The sequence below is a fragment of the Homalodisca vitripennis genome, chromosome 8 (genome assembly GCF_021130785.1).
Source record: "Homalodisca vitripennis isolate AUS2020 chromosome 8, UT_GWSS_2.1, whole genome shotgun sequence".
In the NCBI taxonomy this organism is placed as follows: domain Eukaryota; kingdom Metazoa; phylum Arthropoda; class Insecta; order Hemiptera; family Cicadellidae; genus Homalodisca; species Homalodisca vitripennis.
The window spans coordinates 13,536,077-13,551,088 of NC_060214.1; positions in this window are offsets into that span (position 1 = coordinate 13,536,077).

The window sequence follows — 15,012 nt, forward strand, 5'->3', positions numbered from 1 at the left end:
TATAAAGTCCATAAATCATGGGTATGACATGTTTGTAGGAGGCACAAAAAGGCAAATGATTTTCCCACCTTTTTGACAGGATGCCAAAACCGAGAAACAATGGATTACGGAAAGGAAGTAAGACAAGTCTAGACTTGTCTGTTAGAAACACTCAACGCAGATAAAGTATTCGATTACAAGGGTGTTTTTGAATGCACTGTATTCGATTGTTTTGAGTATTCGATTCTCTCATCACTAATCTAAATTATAAATCTCGACGTTGCGATTTAGACAAATGCGATTTTTTTTTGGAAAATGACTCTTTAAAAATATTGCATTCACGCCAAATTATAAATTCACCCGTGAGAGTGACCAAGTACCACCAAGGTCAACGGTCTCAGATTTTGTCACCTTGGAAATTCCTGATTCCTCGCAAACCTTGGTGCGAGAGATGCTAGTGTTTAGCAAACAGCACTGTTCCCATTGTTCGGGCAGATACAGCGTATCAGCAGTGGCATACATCCCGGGAATAAGGTCAAGCGTACCACGGGCGCAGCGGGTCGCTGTACCCGAACATAAACATCCGAGCGTTAATCCTTGATTGGCAAAACGTTGACCGAGTTTTTGCGTTTCGGCCGGGCAGTATTTTCCTGAGGAGCGCTGATCTGATCTAAACAACGTTAGGTAAGCGCGGTATGTGGCGTGGGAATGACCGAACAGAACTGGGTTCCTGTGGACTACGGTAATGAATAATCGAACTACTGGAAAGGAGAGAGATCCCCTTTTAAGCCTTATTCTGTCCGTCCTCATGGGCCACTGGCCTGTGCGAGGATCTTATCAAACAGAATAAGGGGGAGAGTCAATACAGTACAAGGTTGATGGTACTGATAAAAAGTGCTACGGCCACAGACAGGATTTGAACCTGCACTATCTCTAACTCAGACCCAAAGTCCAACGACTTAAACCGCTCGGCCATCGGCGCTCCCACTATTGGAAAGATAAATCCTCCCTGTGATAGATTGAAATAAACTCGTTATTTTTCTGCTGCTGTTGGTACAACTGAACCTCTCAGGTTTACGCGGGAATGAGAAGCGCGGTAAAAGAAGTTTGTTTGCTCGTCTAGTTATTCGAACAGCACCCAGTCTGCGCCACTAATCAGTGCGAAATTACATCGTGAAAGGCTATGGGAGATTACTACTTGACCGACTAACGAGGTAATATTAATACATTTTAGTCCAATCATTGACCATTTCCCCGTGTTTTTATACGAACAGCACCGACTTTCATAAAATTTCGGATTTAGGTTCTGCGTGTCCTCTATTTCAAAGTCTACTCTTTGCCGGAGGTTGCTTTTTCCCCAGGGGTGGGTGAGCAATTGTGCATTGAAAATAAGTGCGGAAATCGATAAATTGACTAATTCTAAGCAAACGTTTGTTGCATGACGTTTTTTCTGAAAGTCAATCCTTTTTTACTTATTGTCGGTTTTCAGGCAAAACACTTTTTTTCAGATGGGTTTTGTCTAATAACTGGAAAAACATGCATTTAATCGAAAACCCTATAGAGAACAAAGTTATAGCTTATAAAACATTTAAAAAATCGTTTATTTAGGATGTATGCAGACCTAATAGAAACCTTCTATTGCTTGTTGAAAGGTGGTTGCTACTTGCAAACGCCAAAATGGAAAGTTTCTACGTACAATAACCAAAACCCGGTGCCTTTTTCAAAACTCATTAATTTTTTTTAATTTTTCTGTTGGAAAAATCGTGAAAATCTCACCCTCTCTTCCACCTTATTTGAACAAAAATTGTTGCCACTTTAAAATTAAGTTTATTTATGTTCTTATAAATGTTGTGGGTGTTTGACAAGTTTAAACATTTTAAGTACTTTAAAGTACTTATTTTTAAAAACATTGAGCTTGAAGTAAGAAAATCGTATCCGTAGGTGTTAAATTTATTGGATTTTATATAAAATGAACTTAAAAATTGAATAAAATACGTCCCAGATTTTTAAGACCACACATATCTGACTAAATATGCAAAATTCGGTCTCGAAACCCTTGCTTCATTTAGATTTTAAGTACAATTACTTCATTAAATGAGTAATAAACACGCAAACTTATTAACCAAAAACTGTAGGAAATTTAATTCTGAGGGGAATAATGTAAAAAGGCCAGTAATAAACAAACACGATGATGTTTAGGGGTAAACGTATTTACAGATGAATTTTTCGCATGGGGGTAGTTTTTACCCTTAATAAATAAAAATCAACCCCCAACACAGGGCCAACTTTGAAGTAGAGGGTAAATAAAATCCTAATGCTAAAATTTTTGTGCAAATCAATACTGTTCATTCAGTTAAGCTTAATAACATGTTTATTATTATTATTTTAATCCTTTCTGTCATAAGAGGTGGCTATTAAGAACCGAAACTGATTAATTAATCATTATGTATTAACAATTGTCAATTTACGTTTATTTACCTTATATAAATATTATTTCAATCGATGAAATACTCCAATCTAAATTGTTTTCTAATAGGGATGGATTTTACTTCTATAAAAGTACTCGGTACAGGGTAGATTTTGAAATACAGGGTGAGTAGAACCGTAAATATGTTACAAATCGGAGCTGTATGGATAAACACACGGTTATACTTTTTTACCGTCATTGACTGGGTTACCTGAAGAATTATAAATTTGTTTTGTTTTTTAAAGGAGAGACCGATCCCCTTTTAAGCCTTATTCTGTCCGTCCTCATGGGCCACTGGCCTGTGCGAGGATCTTATCAAACAGAATAAGGGGGAGAGTCGATACAGTACAAGGTTGATGGTACTGATAAAAAGTGCAGCGGTCACAGACAGGATTTGAACCTGCGCTATCTCTAACTCAGACCCAAAGTCCAACGAGTTAGACCGCTCGGCCATCGGCACTCCCAAATATATACATGTAATTGTTCTTGAAAAGTCAATCTATAATTCTAGTTTTTTAATTTTGTCCGAAAACTATTTGTGTAAACAGGAATATGTTCGCTAAATAGACGATACAGCTTTATGTACATTGTAATATCTGGTTTATACAATACAAAGTGAAATTTCAAAATCTGGCTTACGAGAGCCGTAGAGTGGAATGTTACCTTTAATATATGTTTCTTGTAGATCTCCCCAAAATTAAGGGCACGATTTGCAATCTCCTAGAGCCTTGCTTTCGGTTTCAAGCGTAAGGGTAGAGCTCACCCTTAAACCTTAGGTTCTGACGAAATTTTGAGCACTTTTAACTGCTGGTGTATATATTATTTTTGCTAATAACATATAAATTACCTATTAATAAAGTTAATCCAAAACTGTAACATTACAGAACTCAAAACTAAACCATCACATCCAATAATATTTTGCTATACATGTAAATGTTCACTTTTAAAGTATTAAGGTATTGAAAACTTTAAGTGCTAACTTGCCTGTAAAACATAGTGCTTAAAAATAATAATCTAATCTGACTCATCAAAAAAAGCTGTTATATTCAGAATTCGCAATATATAATATAGTATACCTTTCGAATTAAAATATATCTTTATACCAGCACATACTTGCGGCTTCGCTCGTAATTTGTATCCAACGTTTCGGGTATTTGTTTGAATAGTTTCGTCGAAAAAATCTCCTTAGTCGAAATTCACAGCTTTCTTAGTGAAAACATTTGCGATGTAATACGAAAAAGTTTTATGATATTTAAAAATGGAATTAGTCATATATCATCAGGTACCCATTATTCAGTGTTCAAGGTTAAGAGGACCAGAGCTTAAGAAAAATTGCGAGTAATTCTTATTTTAGGTTTTTGCTCTTCTGGTTCAAATTAATTATTTCTCCAATGCAACATTGAAGTGTATTATTTTTTGTTGAGAAACAATATAAACAGACCTTTATATAATTTTGTAATGAGATTGGATTCAAGGCAGTACGGTTTTCTAAATTGTATGGATAGGGTAAAGATATTGTTATTGAAAAAAAAAACTAAACTCAATTCCAATAATAATAACACATTTATGTGAAGAGATGCATGTAAAGTAAATGGTCTTGCTTCCCAATCCATCTTCGCAATATCATACTATTTCCTCGGGCCAGTCTAGGAATTTCCCAATATTTTTCAGTATTTATATAACTAATTAGTATTTTATACCTCATTAGTAAGAAATGGATGCGATGTCCCCTCGACGATTTTTTCATAAAACTTACATTTAGTGTGTCGTATTAGCTTTGTGATTCCACCTCCTATAACAACATATTGCGCTCGCTTGCTTCCTCGAATTGTAGTCACGGAGCGAATGGTTTGTTGAATCAAACTAATGCCCAGTCCCTTACCCAGCAGGGATCACTTCTGGCTGGTTTATACCTTCCAGTTGAACCCACCACTGGGCACAGTAAAAACCGATGTGTCACTTAAATTTGAGCAACCTTATGGATGTCCAGGAGTGGCACATCACTAACCGCATATGTCGAGATTCTGGGGTTCATGGGCAATTCGATAGGTCTAGTCTACTGTGGGAGATGACTGTTGGAGTTGGTGGGGTTTGTTTCCTAACCTCAGAGGTTCTTGCTAACCTCACCAAGGGTGTGCCACCCCCTGCCTATTTTTACTGGAGAGGCTGGTTCAGAGATGGCCTCCCCTTCTTTCAGGGGGACATGACTTTGAGATGTAGTGCCCTAATTCTTCCTCATGGATCTCGATAGGAGGCGGCCCCTACTCCCTAACCTTACCCATCCTGAATATCCTGTCACTCCGGAAGCAGCGCAAAGGTTCTTACAGGACTAAGTGCAATTTATAAGCTTCTTGTCCTAAGAGAACAATAAAAAAAAGTCCTGTCCCTCCGTTGCTGTGGATATGCAGTCCCACAAAGTCTATAAAAACCACATTCAATACCTTACATGTACATATGCTCCGTTTAGTTCATTACATAAAATACAGAATAACTTAATTGGTTTGCCTTGTTGCCATGATGTTAAAATAAGAAGTGTTTTTATTTTTGGTATCCTTTCATACAAATGTAAAAAATTGTAAACATGATAATATAAATTTAAAATATGGTCGTGCTGTCATAATGCAATGTTTTACAAAGAACAGTTCATTGCATTTAACTGATTCTTTCAATTCATATTACACAACTTTAAGCCCAAGATGTGATTTTTAACTACTTATATAAACTATATTACATATAATATTATTTATACGTGCCTTTTCAAATGTAATTAGATCCCAAAAACATCACTTAATAAAATGTTACCACTTTATACACTTTATAAAATTATACCATCAGAGAAAAGAGTCCCAAGAATTCCTACAACGTATAACATACTCTGTTTATGAGATAATTAATTAGTCTGTTTTAAAATATTGAAAGGGTTTCACTAGATTTATGTAGTCTGGTAGAGCATTAAAATAATTTGGCCCAAGATATGTGGTTTTTTTTTAAAGAATTCATGGTGATGCTTTGGCAACCATAGGACAGGTTTTGAATCGTGTGGAATAAGGATGTATATGTACTGGGAAGGATGACAGGTTTTTAAAAGTAAACACAGACATCGAATATATGAACAAGGATGGAAGGAGATGTTAACGAGGAAATACTTCTCGGCAACTCTCCCGGCTCCCGAGACCACAAACCAGCCTCACAGCCATTTTCTGCAGTCTACAACCCCGGTTGAAAGAGGATGACGGTGAAGTTCCCCATAAAAGAATACCATATGGTGCTAGGGGAAAAAATAATCATAATAAACCATTTTAAGGATAGATTTATTTAAGAATCCAGATAAATATCTAAGAGAAACAATGCAAATGATTAATTTCCTACATAGCTGACCAATTTCCTTCTATTTTGGTTACAGTTTCGAACACTTCAAACGTAGTAATCACAGTAGTAACTACGACGAACCTGAGCATTAGTAACAATCTGAGTCACTGGAGCTGAGTCAGCAAGTTGACTCCTGTACCGTGAGATCATCTTGCTGAATGGGAAGCAAACAATGCTGAGGCAGCTTCCGGTAACAAGATACAAACACATAAGAGGATGCTGTCGCCTCTGGAAGATTTGAATATCAATGATCGAAGCAGGAGGATGTAATGGAAGTTTAACGAACTTAGTGGTCAAGCTTGGTCATCGTACCTAGAGATTTCAGGGGAGGTCCAAACTGATCTTATCGTATCACGGTAACAATCAGATGTTTGTTGGGTTGAGAAGAATTTCCTGGAATGGGGATCACCAAACGAAGTTTTGCGTCTCTTAGGTTCTTAGTCGGAAAGAGGCATTCCGTCACGTCTGAGGCTGGAAGTTTTTGCAATTCACTGGAGTTGATGCGCACCAGAAACTTTCCATGTTTACCATTTCAACCAGCGTTTTCCCGTAATGTCAGTCTACGCAGAAACGCCTAAGAAAATAAAAGAGACTTATACCTAAATCTATTGAAGAAATCGTTAATTGACCCTATTTTAAAGTAGGTGGCCAGTCCATTATGAATAATATAATGAAAGGCCATTCTGAATTTCTAGAAAGTGGTCTTGAAGATTCTAAGACTTATCAAAACGATATTTTGGTTAGGCAACCGTCACTATCATGGGTTAAGATGGGTTTTTAATTAAAAAGTTACAGTCCTTTAAAATTACTTCTTGTCATAGAGTGTTCAAGAAACTCTGTAAAAATTGTAGAACTCTTGCCATCATTGTGTTCTGATTTCTTATAAAGGCGTTTAAATATGTTTATAAACTAAGGAATAGTACTTAAACCAAACCGAATGCTAGAAGTTTAGGATTATCAATCTTTTTTAGTTAAAAAGTTACAGTCCTTTATAATTTACTTCCTTGAGGACAGGAAAATTATGTACCTTTTTTACCATGCCTCGTACAATAATTGACAGTAAAAATAATTGAAAACCTTCCAGCAATTGGGAAAAATTAAACTAAGAGTTGGTAAACCAACACCAAATATTATTTTACATTTTTGACGAGGCTTTTCGAAACCATTGGTTTGGAAGGCCTCGTCCAAAAAAATATAATTATATTTGAAAAGTGTTCTTTTCATAACTTCTAGTTTAATAATAATAATTTGGAACAACTTTGGAACGGACCTCAGGAACCAAATAGAAAAGATAAGGATGTTATTTTTTATAATTTCGTACCGGAATTACAATTCCAGGTAATAGCATGTTTAAACAGGTTTTTTTGTAAGAAGTTGGTTTTTTTGTGGTTGCCCTCGTGTGACTCCAGTAAGAAATTTTGATCACCAAGAATTGGAGAAAGAAACGCTGAAACTTTATAAATATCTCGGCTAAACTCATTGATCAGCGTTGTATATTTCGTACCAATATGGATTGTATTCAACCTTTAAAAACATACATAACTCCATTATTCATAAGCATATAAAAATGTGTTTGTACAAATTTAGTTGGAATACTACATTTTAAAATAAACCATTTTAATATTTCCGTTTTACAACATTTACCGAGTTCTGAATGACTCTAAATAACTGTTTTTAATTAAATGGCATATTTTAAATTATTAATAACTTGGTGAAATTATATTTGTATATATAAAACATGTTATTTCATACATTACATTACACGTTATTTCAGTAATTTCTAATACATATTCTTACGTGGGCCTTATGTTAATATCTCCATTTTCCACTTTAAAAATATGTAAAATACTTTTTGGAATGATCACAAGTTTTGCATCTTACAAGAAAGGTACCAATTTAAAAAATTGTTTGCACAACCTACAGTTATTCGTAAACATTCCGAATAAATTAAACAGATGATTAAAATTCAATTTGTTGCTGATTTGTATTTTTGGTTTACAGTTCCTTGCATTTTTTGTAACAAGTTTATATTTTATCAAAGTAAAATCTCTTCCTAGTCTCAATATTTGTTTTAACTGTCTACATTTTATAAGATTAAATATAAGTCTCTGAAGATGTTCCGTAGAAAACAATCACTAACGTAAAAAAATTATATCATTAGTTAGAGTTTTGGTAGTGTTAATTAGAGCTTACTTAGTAGTGTAGTAGTCAATAGTAGCGCTTTCGTTCCAAGCGTTATAATACATAATTAGGGAAATTAGCCTCGCACAATGAAAAAGTAGTGCACTAATAAAGAATACTTAACGCTTTAACGGCAAGAGCACTAACGATGAGAGTTGAGATAATCGGCACAACCGAAGCATTTATTGATGACACCATAATTAACTTTTGAACGGTAAGATAACTAACGATGAGAGTTGAGATAACCAGCACAATCGAAATATTTATTGATGACACCATACTTAACGCTTGAACGGTAAGATAACAAACGATGAGAGTTGAGATAACCAGCACAACAGAGTTGAGATAACCAGCACAACCGAAATATTTGTTGATGACACCATACTTAACGCTTGAACGGTAAGATAACTAACGATGAGAGTTGAGATAACCGGCACAATCGAAATATTTATTGATGACACCATACTTAACGCTTGAACGGTAAGATAACAAACGATGAGAGTTGAGATAACCGGCACAACCGAAATATTTATTGATGACACCATACTTAAAGCTTGAACGGTAAGATAACTAACGATGAGAGTTGAGATAACCAGCACAACAGAGTGGAGATAACCAGCACAACCAAGATATTTTTTCATGACACCATACTTAACGTTTGAACGGCATCGCATCCTTTCTAATTATTGATTCTTAGCCTAAACTTCTTTCCAATTTATCCTTTGCACGCAATTTTGCAATTGGACGGATTTCTTCTTTGTATAGAAGAATAGGCCTGTGACTGATAACGGACGGTGACACCAATATTTTATCATCTGTGCCAAAAATAGTGCGTACTGTTCATCACGTAGCAGCTTACCCTACCAGGGCCTCAGGCACGACATCGCCCACTCTGGTATGGTCTGCTACTTCACATCATTGTGATTCTTTGTGAATAATGTGACCTTTGAAACTTCACGTATTGAGTGAGTGCGTCATTCTTCGCACTTGCATTGGCCGTCTTCGTAATGTCGTTGACTCACAAAGGTTATAGGGTCACCAATAAAACTGTATGTATTATTATGGGACAGTGAATACAACAATGGGTTCTTATCAAATACAAAGTCAGATCCCAAAAGGGTGACCGGGTTCTATGAACTTTTGGATCCCAAAAGGGTCAAAGGTAAAGTCGGATTTGCAAAATGCGGTACTTTAGCAAGGTATTGTTAACGTTTTACCATCCAATGGGTTCTTGTTTTAAAATTCAGACATTGAGGGTTTTATCACGTACAAACATTTTAAAATTCTTGTACGCCATATTTTTGTAGTAGAATCGCGGGATATATCTCATACCAAATATAAAATCCAATCAATAGTATTTGAGATTTTTCTGTATTAAGGTTATTACCTATAAAAATATCGAAGACTAACACCTTAATCAAAGTAACCTTTTACGTTTTAGCTGGTACAACGGTTACCGCAAGATAACCGGATCAAACAACGTCGAGCTTGGCTGCTGCTTGGATGGGTGACCGCTGAGCGATCCTGTCCTTGCAAGCAGCCCGCCTACCCGGCCATTGGTGGTGGTTCGGAAGTCACCTTTAAGCCGTTAAGGTTAAGTGTTAGAGAGGGCTTCTTAGCCCTTACTTCGCCTGGTAAAATATCTTTCCTTTACTTCACGTAAGTTTACTTTTACTATTACATATTTATTTGCTGTCGTAGAATTATGTGAGATGTCTCATGTTGCTAATAAATATGCATACAAACGCTTTTTAGTATTTTGCGTATACTTTTGAATACCTCGAAGCTCAAAATGGTTTGAATTTTTTACTGGATAACCAATAAAAAATCTAAAACCTAAAAAGTGATTGGATACGTATATTAATCTTATCTTTAACATGAAACACTTCCCATGATTTGTACAACAAAAAAGAGGACGTAAAAATGTTTGCAGTTTAACACTTTTCTTATGGACTTAAATCAATAAGGACGCCACTAAAGCTGAGTTTTAACTTAAAACGCAAATCAGGCAAGCAATTTATAGTGTTATTCTTTAATTTAATAAACCCAAAATGTGGTAAGTGATGATTTCCTCATCATGTTATGAGTCATAAAATTGGAACTTTGTTAACAATTCCACCTAGAAGAAGGTATCGAAACAGTTTTGGGATGTTTTTAGCAGAACACAAATCTTTAGTACTGTATAGGTTGCTGGGGTTTGAAATGTAGTTTTGTTGAAGGAACAAAATTGAAGGTTCTCTGAGATAGAATCGCTACAGCGATCAAGGTATGGAAATTAAAAGTCCTGGCTTGTAATTTAGGAGGCACTGAGCTCTTAGGCTCACTAGAAATTTGTTAGTTTTTAAAAGCACGGCTGGATGTGGAAGGTGTCGGGAAATTGAAGAAGGAATTGGCTAGCTGGTGGAATAGTCCTTCCGAAGATACCTGGTAAGAAGCGTGCATCTGTCTTTGGCCTACACCGACCCAAGATTGCTTGCTTTAGCTGGTATTCGCACCCATGTAGATGTGAAAGGAAACAATATTTTCCGGACATTTTCCATCGTCCAGTGATACAATACAATTAGCAACACTACGTTTCGAGATCTACAATCTGATGACATCTTCAGGTTGCTTTTCCAATTAGATGTTTGCTTTTGTACCCTATGGGAGCATATAATGAAATAGTTTGGTTATGGATATAGACGTTATTCAGTTACCTCTTGATGATCTACTGTGTATTATATCCGTCAAGAGGACCTTATTATAGATAACACAAGTTTAAATCCAAGCTTATGTTAACTATTTTTTGTATGGTTATTTACAGTGTTATAATATGTCTGTATTTTTCAAATATAGACACCTTCATTCAAAAGATAAATACGGCTTTCTTCTAAAGATTCCCTGTCCGAATAGTCCAGGAGACTACAGACAATTTGTGTATATATAAGACAAACTAGTGTTTCTTGAAATCGATAGAGGAATTTCCCTTAAGAACGAAATCGTTCGTCGGCTGAGCCAGTTTTGATGGAGGACAAAATAGGAGGGTATGAAAGGGATTAAAAGTATGAAATGTTAATTTTTTCATTGTTTTTCCTTAAAACTAACCGTCATACTCTTATAAATATTAAATCAACGTCAGCTAACCCTATACAGATCCAAAGTGGAATCTTTATATTTTTTATCTAGTTTACTGAAGGTCATATGCGAATGACAATTGGTTTTAAGTTTGTTAAGGTAGGTAATGCATAATTAGAGAAGGATATTATGTTTACATATTTTTAACCCTTTTTACTCTCCCGTTTCGATTTCCAGCTGACGATTAATTTGATTTTTTGGAAAATCAATGCTGAAACAAATTCAAATTTGGATGCAACAATATCAATGAAGGGAGTTCATTTCTGGAGCATCACACGCTTTCTAGTTATTATATAATTATGGGTGTACTGTTATGGACACAATTTTGTCTTCTGTTTGGGTGTTTTGCCTGTAGAAATAGAAAGCCTTACAAATTAAAAAAATTGTTACATTTGTCTTGTAAGTTGCACAATATTTGGTCTTTCCTTTCACAACTGTGAGCAAGATGATTTTAAAGTAAAGATAGAATTTTGTGAAATACTCTCGAACAATCCACAATATTGTTGCTTTACCGAGATAAGGATTTTATCTTATGACGTAGATTGGTCCTTGAGGTGTCAATGCTCCTTTGTGTACCATTTTTTATTTACTCTGTGTTATGTATCATGTAACCTAATTCAGACACGACTGAGTCATAACAATACCACGTCGCTATCACGTTTTTTATTTTTATCAGAATGCACTGCGTAGTCCATAAACGTGTCTATTTGTTAAAAAAAACACAAGAAAAAAAGTGTTGCAACAGTGTTACAATTCATAAAATAACCTTTCTATTACATACTAGAACCGGATGTTATTATCTTGTAATCAAGCTTACTAGCTTGATAGAGGTCAAACCTGGGAGATGGTCTCAGATTAGATTATTTTTGGGATAATGATGGATTGAGGATGTTTTTGGGTAATTGTAGTTTAAGGATGGGATGTTTAACGATGAGACTGGTTTAGGGCTAAGGTGTTTGGACGATTGTGATTTAAGGGTGATATGTTCAAGGATAAGGATGATTTAATGCGAGGGTGTTTTTGGATGATCGTGGTTTAATGGTGGGACGTTTAAGAATGAGAATGATGTAAGAATAGGGTTTTTTTGAATAATTGGGTTTTAAAGGTGGGATGTTGATAGCGAATATTTGTATATAATAATGGATTGAGGGTAGGATGTTTATGGGTAATTATGGTTAAAGGATGGGATATTTAACGATGGGATATATAAACCACGATCATCCAAAAACACCCTCGCATTAAATCATCCTTATCCTTGAACATATCACCCTTAAATCACAATCGTCCAAACACCTTAGCCCTAAACCAGTCTCATCGTTAAACATCCCATCCTTAAACTACAATTACCCAAAAACATCCTCAATCCATCATTATCCAAAAATACTCTAATCTGAAACCATCCCTCAAGTTCACTTCTTAGTAACTTGATTACAGGATAATAAAAACCGGTTTTTGTCATTGAGAGAAAGGTTCTCTATGAATTGTAACACTACTTTTATGGACTACACAGTGCATTCTGATAAAAATAAAAACATGAAAGCAAGACCTTTAACGCTAAGGTGTTTTGGACGATTGTTATTTAAGGTTGACATGTTAAGGAATGGGGATATTTTAAGAGGTATTTCGATGAGGGGTTCAATGGTGGGATGTTTAAGGATGAGTTTGACTTAAGACTAGGGCAATTTTGAATGGTCTTGAATGAGGCGTTTAAGGATAAATGATTTAAGCTTAGGGCGTTTTTGGATGATCAGGATTTAATGGATGTTTAAGAATGAGGATGATTTAACGGTAGGGCGTTTTTCAATGATTGGGGTTAAATGTGGTATTTTTAATGATGAGGGTGATTTAAACCTCGATTGATTATAAGTAAAGGTAGTGTAATACTTCCCTATTCGTCTTTTGTATATTATGATATTGGGGATTATATAAGATCCGAAATATACGAAGGTTTTGTGTAGCATCATAAATTCCTAATCTCCAGTTTTCGTTTTAATGAAGATGCGTTTTAATATCAACAGTACAAGACTCTTACGATTTAACAGTTGGCATGAATGCTAAATAGTTGAGTAGGAATCAATGTTAATGGATTTAATTTGTCTCCTACACTACTTTAATAATGTTTCGGAGCAATGTGTAAGTAATAATTACAATTAGGGCTTAAAATATTAGAAACGTCCAACATTTTGTTATTTTCCCAAAGCATTTTTGATTGTCAATAACGATTATCACAAAAAAAAATACACAAGTATAATTACTATTGTGCAACTACCCGGTACAAATTACATCAAACTATAGTGAGTAATCGATAGCTACTCGTGAGTAATGGATAGCTACTCGTGTTTAATCGATAGCTACTCGTGAGTAATCGATAGCTACTCGTGAGTAACCGATAGCTGCTCGTGAGTAATGGATAGCTACTCGTGTTTAATCGATAGCTACTCGTGAGTAATCGATAGCTACTCGTGAGTAATCGATAGCTACTCGTGAGTAACCGATAGCTGCTCGTGAGTAATGGATAGCTACTCGTGTTTAATCGATAGCTACTCGTGAGTAATCGATAGCTACTCGTGAGTAATCGATAGCTACTCGTGAGTAATCGATAGCTACTCGTGAGTAACCGATAGCTGCTCGTGAGTAATGGATAGCTACTCGTGTTTAATCGATAGCTACTCGTGAGTAATCGATAGCTACTCGTGAGTAACCGATAGCTGCTCGTGAGTAATGGATAGCTACTCGTGTTTAATCGATAGCTACTCCTGAGTAATGGATAAAGCTGTAAAATATCGCGAGCAAACGTATGTACGGTGTTGTGCATCAATATCTACAAGTGTTGTGTTGCATTGTAGCTAAATTGAATTTTTAACGAGATCTGTAATTGCTGTAGATAAACACAGAAAGTGATGCGAAAAGGAGGTTAATAGATTAATAGAACATAATTAACTAATTTTTAAAAGCGTTTCTTATGCGTGTTTCAAACACACTGTAAGCCATGTGGCTTGGTAAACACATAAAAATTATTAAAATAATTCATTAAAAAAAGTTAACCAAATTTAAATATAGTGTAATCCAGGTGAAGAGGTATTCTCATTGTCTCATCAACTGAGTTCATTTTGAGCTTCTTCGCCGCCACTTTTTATGGATTTTACTGATAAATACAAATCAAACGAATCGAATTATAACAGTATTACTACTTCCTAGGTAGTTTAGACGATAACAGTTCAAATCAATGCTGTTTACAGGTAAAACACCGAAGGCAACCAAACTTGGAATCATAAAAGCGATGGGATGATCAGGCAAGGAATTGCATAGTATGATTAAATCTTTTGCACTTAACGTAGCATAACATCACATTTCAGTCTTCAAAAAATGGGATCTTAAAGGGTTATGACAAAAATATTTCAAATCCAAAAGAAATATTTTACATGAAAATCGATTGTAGCTTAAGCTAGTTTGAATTCCCTTTGAAGCTTGAAATCTCTAGGATTTCTTGATTCCCAGAATCGAATTTGGGATTACACGTGCATCCAAGAGTACTAACAGTATTCATCATCCAAAATAGGTTTGGTCCCTGGTTGACGCCATCCTGCGGTCAACAACCGGGGTTTGTGCACAAACGTGCCGCGTCGCGCACGAACCGTTGACCTCTGCTTGTAAACAAACCCCGTCTGGCCACTCTACACCGGGCCACCGCGCTGTGCGTCAGCAGTCCACATCAGAACTTCAGATTTCCGAGGAATTTAATCGTTCCCAAAATGTGAAGCAAGTTTCTTCTATTACGGTGGGAACGTGATCAAAATTCCGCCATCGTGCGTACTTCAGCCCTTGATAAATTTGGTTCTCTAAGGGCCGGATGAAATGGTTTCCTGTTTCATTGCTGCAAAATGTTTGTAAATTCCTTTATA